This window comes from Sturnira hondurensis, unplaced genomic scaffold, assembly GCF_014824575.4.
Source record: "Sturnira hondurensis isolate 20B ecotype Veracruz unplaced genomic scaffold, ASM1482457v3 Scaffold0018493, whole genome shotgun sequence".
Classification (NCBI taxonomy): Eukaryota; Metazoa; Chordata; class Mammalia; order Chiroptera; family Phyllostomidae; genus Sturnira; species Sturnira hondurensis.
Window position 1 is genome coordinate 1,830,676 of NW_028091124.1, and position 9,228 is coordinate 1,839,903.

Here is a 9,228-nt window from a genome sequence, read left to right on the forward strand (position 1 = left end):
GGGAGAAGCTCACGGAGCTTCTCTGGGAAGCCCAAACCCCGATGGTAACATGCACACCCTGGCACAGACCCGGACATGGGGCTGCCCCTGCTCAGCTGTGGTGTGAGACAGCCTAGGTGGGGTAGGGGGGCAGAGGACACAGGGGACTGCAGGCCAGAGCCAAGGGGCCGTGCACGGGGACCACGCCACGGGGGAACGGCAGTTTGGAAGTGTGGTCTGGCGCTGGGCCGGAGCCGGTGGCCAGCAGGGAGAAGGGCGCATGCTCCGTGTGTCCGTGAGCCTGCCGCCACCACCCAAGGCACCTTGGGCTCCTGGGCCCCCATGCAGCGCCCAGCAGAGCCCTTTGAAGGGCAACCCCGTTCTACTAGGTCCTGTAAATCGTGTCAGGGAGGCTGAGCGAAGGGCATCCATGAACTCTGTGCTCCTTTTGCAACTTCTCTGTAAAATTATTGCTGAATAACTGATGACTCAGGATGGGTTGTGTGTCTGTGTGGGGAGGAGGGAAGGAGAGGAATTCATTTCTGGAACTGTCAACTACGCAGGTTAATTTTTCTTTCTGTGACTCTGCTGGCTTGCGTTTTTTATCACTGATAACCAAGGCCCGGTCACACACGGGTTCGGGGCCTGCTGCTCTCCAGCAGTGCCAGGCGGGCCACAGACATTCTCAGAGGGCAGGATTCTCGAAAAGCAGCACAGACGCAAGCCAGCAGGTGACCAGAGGCCTCTGACGTCCCTGTACAGGAGGCTGCACTGTGGCACACGGCGCCCCCACCCTGCAACCGACCTGTGGGGTGGGCCTGCTCCGCCCCAGCCCTCCCAGCCCCTGTGGGGCGCTGTGCTTTACCCAGTGTCTGGGATGGCAGAGCCTTCCTGTCCCCACCTCCTGCACAGGACACTGCAGCACAGCGCACCCTCTTAACGAGCGGTTAGAAACTGGCCGACTTTGGCTCTTGGTGTCCCGGCTGTCCCAGTGAAGTCATCCAGAGTAGTCACTGTGCACCATGTAAGTAACGGTGGCACTCTAACCTGTCAGGAGACCAGGACCTTCAGCCCTGACCTCCACCACATCACGAAGACACAGTTCTATCGAGTTTACGTGACATGCACAGCTCACATGGAACGGCTGTGCCCGGAGTCCAACCCAGGCTGCCGCAGGCAGAACCAGGGAACAGCCTCCCGCCGCTCCCACAGTCTTGCAGAGATGAAGTGTGTTGTAGCACAGGGTCACAGACGCAGCAGCCCGAGCAAACACGTTTACTGCCTTGCACTTCCAGAGGTCGGAGGTTGGACCGTCCTACCAGGCTACCGTCAACAGACGCTGGGTTCTTGCTGCCTCCCCCCTTCAAAGCCAGCAGCGGTGGGGAGGGTCCTCCCCAGAACGCCTTTGCTCTGGTTTTCTTCTCCGCCCACCCAGATAACCAGTCACCTTCCTGCTTCCAGGCCGGCTGGCTAGCGACCTTACTTGCTTCTGCAAACCTAACGCCTTTCACAGGGGTACTCTCACTGGCTGGGGGGGGGGCGGGTGTGCATGGAGCGGCGGGAGGGCCCCGCCTCTGTGGAGCAGGACGAGCAGTGAGGACCACAGACAGTGAAAAGGCAGCGACAGCAGGTGTGGGGGTGCCGGCCGCAGAGCTCTTTAAGAAGCGACCGCTGCGCTGCACTTCTCGGTCACGCGTGTTAGCTCCTTTGACCAGAGCTGACCCTGGCATTAGGAAGAGCCACCTGGGAGTCTCAGTGCCACTTTCCCCGAGACAGCCTCAGGGCACTCACGACACCCCAGGTCTCTGGCCATCTGCCAACACGAACACAGCGTTGGTGCGTGTCTGCTCCGGCCAGCGTGCTCCTGGGCGTCCCAGCAGAGCCCGAGAGAGACCGGCTCTCAGCGATCACGTGTGTGAGGATCACCCGAAGCTCTGCCAGTCCGGGTCTCCACTTTCCTCACTGCTAACTCGGGATGCAGCCTTTTCACAGAAATAACTGTATGACTTAACTTGTGGGAAGAAACTTTCATAGTTCTAAGATTCTAACCTGATGTGTGGTCACTACCAATGAGACTCAAGGTTTTAAGTTTTAAAATTCCTGAAGACACTTGGGTGGATCTGCAGACAAACTAATATATGAAACAAAACAAGTCCGGGAAGAAGGAAAAACCCCGAACTCCGACGGCTGGGTGTGCGGCCTCCCTGCGTGAGTACCAAGAGGCTTGCTCACACGTGGAAAGGGCCATCACACCTGCAAAAAGTATCACACATATAGCCATATTGTAGATTCTGCCTTTATTAAGTGTAAATACATCAAACATAAATGCTAAATGGGCAACTTTAAATCAAATGATACCAACGAACCATTAAAATGCTGAATGTTGTAAACATTTGGAGGAAATGCACACTTCGCATGTCTGCCTTACCATCAATACAACTGTGACTTTTAATGGTACGTTACTCTAAAAAAGAAACTAAAGACGTGTGTCGTGAGGCATACAAATGGACTTTGAACACTGGCCCCGTTCACACTCTGGCCAAATCCAGCACAAGCACCAAGTGAGCGACCACTACACACACGTGAGCAGTGTGGCGGCCACTTAACTTTGTCCCCCAAATCTGGATGGCGAGAAGGGCACATGGAGATTAAAATGTCACCACCGCCACTTGGGGTTACACTTGCAACTGCAATAAAAACTTTTAAATAAAAGAAAATGAAGTGCTTTAGCAAGTACGCCCAGGCGCACGCTCCCTGGGGAGAACAGGGAAAACAGCCGCGTGTCACAGCGACGTCACACAAACGCACTAAATGCACCAGCAGTAATTATCTCGGAAACACTGAACCACGCCGTCTCCTCATCACCACCGTTTTTCCTCCTGCCGTGGAACATTTTCTGCAGGAGGGAACGCATGCTTTCCAAGGAAACTCCACAGGCTGAAAGAAGGAAGAAGAAACGTTTAAAATGCGTCGATTATGCCAAATCCAACATTCCAGAAGAGTGTACTGTTACTGGGGTGCTCTCCCGCTTGGACGATCCCGGTCATCGGGTCACTCACTCACCGCCGCCGTCGCCCACACTGGTTTGCACGGAGCACCTGCACCAGCAGCACAGCGCGAAACTCGCCCCTGGCAGTAACTGAGACGGGCCACCAGACGGTGCATGTGTCCGGGGAACTACTCAGTCAGACTCTGTTCTCACAGAGGAAGCTGCATGGTCCTTGTGGGAAAATGCAGCACAGTCTTCGACAGGAAACCACTCCAGTGAAACGTGAAAGCTGTTTCACTCAGAGCATCTCAGCTGCTATCACAAAGGCAGACCCACAAACACTGGTTTACTACTGAGAACCCATTCCGTAAAAATGATTTTAAAGGCGAACATGACCACGGGACACGGACCCAAAAAGGAAATCCCAACGTGCACCCTGAGGAAGCTCCCTCCACCAACGCTGCTCTGGTGTGACCACAGCCCCGCCCCATGGGCTGTCTAATCATTGCTTTATTTTCATTGTCAAATTTGTCACTATTTCAAGTTATCTTGCTGGTTTACTTCCTTCTCTCTGGAATGTGAGTCCTTGAGGGCAGGAGTCTTTTTCAGTGCTACACTCCCAGCACCTAGAAGTGGCACCTGCGGTCAGGGGTGTGTGTGTGGTGTGTGGGCAGCGGCAGACAGACTTCCTGGGGAGCGACCCGGCACGTGGCCCTGGGCCCAGGTGTGTAGAGAGGCATGACAAAGAGGGAGGAAAGCCCTTGGAAGCACGAAGACCAGGCTGAAAAGGTTAACGGGGCAGTGGGGGTGTGAGGACAGTTAGGAAGACGGAGGAGGTGAACATACGCAGTCTGTTTATTAAACTGGCTGAAAGAACGCAGAGAGAGCAAAAGACAAGAAGGCCGTTTACAGAGACAGTCTGCGTGCTCGCTGTGCCCAGTGTCACTGGTTAACTGCTTCTGGGGGTTTCCAGGGAACAGAGCTGAAAACAGGTACTGCTGAAGAGCAGAACCATGAGTTTCTATTACTTCCAATTAAAACGTAACATACAGCATTTTAAAGTCCAAACACTGATCTCATACCCATATCTGTTTCCTGCACACCAAGGACCTCGATTCCTACCGTTAACATAATTGCCCTAATTATGTTAACATAATGACTCTAGTCCTTGTAGAACCGTATTACCACGTAGACCCCGAATGCTGTGCACGGATCTGAAATGATTCCTTACGCAGGAACTTTGGCGGCCAGTTCAGCACACAGTCCCTGTCATCACTTTTGCTCCCTCCCCCTTCAGGGCTCTCTCCCTCTGGTACTCGGTGAACGACACCGCAGTCTCCCCCCCAGCCCCACCCCACCCCCTCCGCATGACCATTTCAGTGGCTTCCGGGCTGCCTCACCTGGCAGACGCAGACAGCAGACCACGTGTCAATTCTGTTGCTCCGATCAGTCACACGCACTGAAGACGCTCCGCAGACCTTTCCTCCTCTGCTGAGACCGCACCGCAGCCCACGTGCCGACTCCCCACTTTTGCAATCACACACAGTGCCACAAAAAGCACCTCATGCCCAGTTATCTCACATTTGCCATTTAAACTCTGACAGAGTGGTGACGGGATTTCTGGGTCAAAGAGCAAGTTCACAGTTTTTACAGACACTGATGAGTCTCATTCCATCTGCGCTGGCTGCACCGACAGCCAGGTATCACAGAGCCTGCCATCCGATAGGTGGGAGTTTCTTTTTAAGGGGGCATCTGACTCAACCGGCATTGTTCACTGAGAAGTCCATTCTCTCTCCTGCTGCTTTGCAATGCCACCTTTACTCAAGCGCATGCCGATTCTGGGACCGTCCCTGCACAGTGTCATACTGTCACTTCACACTGTACTTTAACATGTGACCATTTCAATCTTCCTACTTCATTCTTCTTAAAAACGGTCTTGGCTCTTCTTGACCTTCTGTATTTCCATAATTAATGATCAGCTGGGACCTTGTCAGGACAGCACTGCACGCACCGGACAGGGTGGGAACAGACACACGGGTGCCGCCGAGTCTCTCAGTCCGCACGGGGACTGCGTACTGCTCCGGCTGGGACCGCTCCGCAACTGTCCCCCAGTTTTCAGAGAGGTCCTGAGTGTCTTGTTGTTAGACATGCTCCCAGGTACTTGGTGTCTTCAATGCCACCGAGAGTACCTTTTAAAGTCTTGTCTAGCGTCATGGTTAGCACACAGAATGGAGGTGGACTTTGTGTACTCAATGCCGACAACTCTTACATTCCAGTGCTTTAGGTATAGAACCTTTGGAATTTTCTTTACAAAATTAGGTTGCCTGGGGATAATCTAACTTTAGATTTCTCCCATTTGCGCATGTGTAACCCCTATTTCTTTGCTCCCGTGCAGGTTAGAAGCTCTAAGTTACAATGATGAATAGAGGGTTTCAGTAGATACACCTAAACCGGCTCCCGTTGTGAAGGGGCAGGTTTTCTGCATCTCGGCATCAAGTACGAGGCTTGTTCGGGAGACCGTTTTCCCAGGAATTTCACAACTCTGCACGCCTTGCTGGCAGAGTCTTTGTTCTGGACTAACCTTTCAAGAACAGTGAACAGCCTTGGAAGACAGAGAACGTGCCTCCCTTGAGAACGAAGGGCGGGTCACCTCGCTGGCCAGTGTAAGAAGGATCTCCCTCCGTGACGAAGGCGTGGCAGGCTGGCCGGCAGCCCACGATGCCGTTCAGACTCCCTGAGCTCTCGGATCCTCTTGCAATGCAACCCACAGCGCACAGGCATTCCGGGCCCTCGATTCCCAGTGGATTGCCCTGTGGGAACTGAGGCTCAAGAACCGAGGCAAGGAAGTGCTATTCCGGCCACTGCTGTGGGCACCAAACCGCCCTTTTGTCTGTCCTTCATCTCCTGCCTTTTACCAGCACCAACAAGTCCGCAGGAAGATAACTTGTTACTTGTAAGTAGTATCAAATCATAGGCCCCAAGATTTCTCCTTGAGAAGATTTGACCATTGATTTCTAGTTTAAGAATTCTATCAGTACGGGTGAAGAATTTTATAAATCACTTCTTCATCTACTGAAATAATCAGAAGCCTTTTGTCCTTCATTCTCTTCACATGGTAAATTATACTGATTTTCAAATGTAAAATAGACCTTGAATTCCTGGAACAGTCATTTTGGCTATAACTTATTTTTAAAAACAAGTTGTTTGTTGGGTTTAGTTCACCAATATTTTAAAGGTAACTCTTCACCCACGCTTGAGACCGGCCATCCCCACCCTGTGACGTCTGTGTTTGCTGCCATGCCTGTACCAGTTTCTCCAGGAGCCTTTAAGACCAACACATTTTTAACTCTTGCCAATGACTTTGTTGATGAGGGTGTTTTGAGTAAGCCAGTCATCTTCCGCTATCAGCTTCTAGTGGGTAGCAGTCGGGGGGCCGCTAAACACCTTCCAATGCCTGAGACAGCCCCCAGCACAGAACTATTTGCTCACAATGTCAGTGGGACCAAGAAACTTCACAAGTCACTTACGATACGTCTGATCAGTCACAGCACCTTCTCCATACACTGCACGAACTTCTTGCATTTCAGTTGCCCTTTTGCCTTTCTTTTCTTTTTTAAAAATGTTTATTTATTTTTAAGATTTTATTTATTTATCTTTTAGAGGGGAAGGGAAGGAGAGAAGTATCAATGTATGGTTGCCTCTCGTGAGTCCCCTGCTGGGACCTGGCCCGCAACCCAGGCACGTGCCCTGACTGGGAATCAAACCATGATCGTGTGGTTCCAGGCCTGCGCTCAATCCACTGAGCTACACCAGCCAGGGCGTGTTTTTACCTTTCTTGAAATAATAAAGCATACTATGCCGACAATGTATTTTTTTCTACCTTCCGTATTATAATGGCTGCACAAAAATTCAGCAATTTTGATGTTTTTTTTAAAAATGCACGCTGGTATGACGGCAGCTGTCACAACACAATCTAACAAAACTATTTCAAATGACCTTAAAGACAACTAAGCACTACTGGAACCATAATATGGAAAAAAACCTAAACACATTTTTTTGGCCAACCCAATGTTTCAGGTGACCCGAAGAGGCTTGACTGCGTTACCAAGTGCATGATGTTCTGTGCGATGCCCGATAAATCGAACTGGCTATTTGGATTGTTCAAACATTCCGTATCATCACTGCCTCTTCCATTAGTTATGTTAAAATCTCCAATTGTGATTACAAACTTGACTATTTTTCCTGCTAGTTTTGAAAATATTTGCTTTATATATTTTAAAGCTGTTTTATCAGATGTGTATGAATTTGGATTTATTTCTAGCTAATTGAATTTATCTTCTTCAGTAGTTTTATTGCTTTAAAGTCTACTTTGTCTACTTTTAATATAGCATGTTTTTTTCCATCCTTAATTTTCTGATATCCTGAAGTTTTTTTTAGATGTCTCTAGAGACACTGTAGAGTTGGATTTTAAAAACTCAATCTGACAATCTCAGTCATTTACAGAAATACTTCATTCACATTTATATATAATTATTGACATAACCGGGCTTTTATCACCTTACTCAATACCCGTTCACCCTGTCTGTTCTAGGGACCCTTTCCCTCTCCTTTAGCGCCTACTTCCACACAAATTTCATCACTCCATTTCCCCTCCCCCACAAAAGCACTGGAATTACGTTTTTAAAAATTGGGGTAAAATACACATACACTGTTGTACAGTCACCACCACCATCAATCTCTGTAACCCGGTCAACTTCCTCCACCAAAACACCCGTGAAACACTACCCCCTCTCCTGCTCCCCCAGCAACTGGCACCCACTGTTCTACGTTCTGTGTCTACGAATGTGATTACTCCGGGCACCTCGTGTAACTGGAATAATGCATTTATTACAAAGTCTTCCAGGTTCATCCATGATGCAGTGTCAGAATTTCAGTCCTGTTCAAGGCCAAGTAATATTCCACCACAGAGATCCGTTTTACCCACTCCTCCACGACTGGACACCTCCCCTGCCCCGCCTTCTCGGCTGTGGAAACGCTACTGCGAGCACAGGTGCACAGACAATCGCTCGAGTCCCTGCTCTCTCAGTTCTTCTGGGTTTGTCCCTAGAAGTGAAACTGCTGAGTCACACAGTAATTCTATGTTTGGAGTGACAACCTGCCATACCCTTCCCTAGGGCGGCCACACTATTTTACATTCCCCCCAGCAATGCACAGTTTCCAATTTCTCCACATCCTCACCAGTACTTTTCAGTTTAAAAAATAACAGCCAGCCTAATGGGTTGAAGTGGTGTATCGCTGCAGTTTTGATTGTATTTCCCTAGTGATTAGCGATGGATACATTTTCATTTCCAAACTGCAGGCTACTTCTTCACTCTATTCAAACTGTTCTTTGATGCATAGGTTCATTTTGATGAAGTCAAATTTATCTGTTTTTTCTCTTGTCTGGTTTTGTGTCATATCCAAGAAATAACTGCCAAATCCAGTGTTGTGGGTGTTTCCTCTATGTTTTCTTCTAAGAGTTTTATGGTTTTACCTCTTACGTTTGTGTCTTGATCCACTTTTGAATTAGTTTTTGTATACGAGATGGGGTAAGAGGACAACTTCATTTTTTTATATGCTATTCAAAACTGTTCTTTTAAAGCGATCATCCCACAGACAACGTGCACTGCCTGCCTCTGCTATGCTACCGACTAGTACACGTATGGAAAAGGAGCTAACAGGGAGGCCCCGAGACCACTGTCCTTGGAAAGACTCGCCTGCAAGGCAGGCCCTCAGCTGGGGTCCCGGGAGTGGGAGGAGCGGCTCACCGTGCCAGCGCTGTGAGAGCAGCGTGGTCTATGCTGAACGGTCGCTGTCCTTCTCAGAGTCTGGACCTGTGGTCCGTGCTAAGCAGGGGCTACTGACCTGGCCAGCCCCCAGTGAGAACAGGCACAAACCTCTACGGAGCTCTCCCTGATGGACATTCTCTGTGTGCCCTGACTCACTAGCAGGGAGACGGCACGTCTTGTGTGACCCACTGGGCGGGAACTCTTGGCAGCTTGTGCCTGGTTCCTCCAGACAGCAGCCCGTGAGCCCTTCTGCTCATTTAGCTCGTACCCTTTCGCTGTCTTAAATCGTAGCTGTGGTTATCACTACATCCTGAGTAAGGTGAGCTTCCCCACGGAGTCACTGAGCCTCGAGAGGTGGGGCTGGGGAACCTCCCGACAGCCATGTGAGCGGGCCACCACAGAAGCAGACCCTGCAGTCTCAGTCGGCTGGCG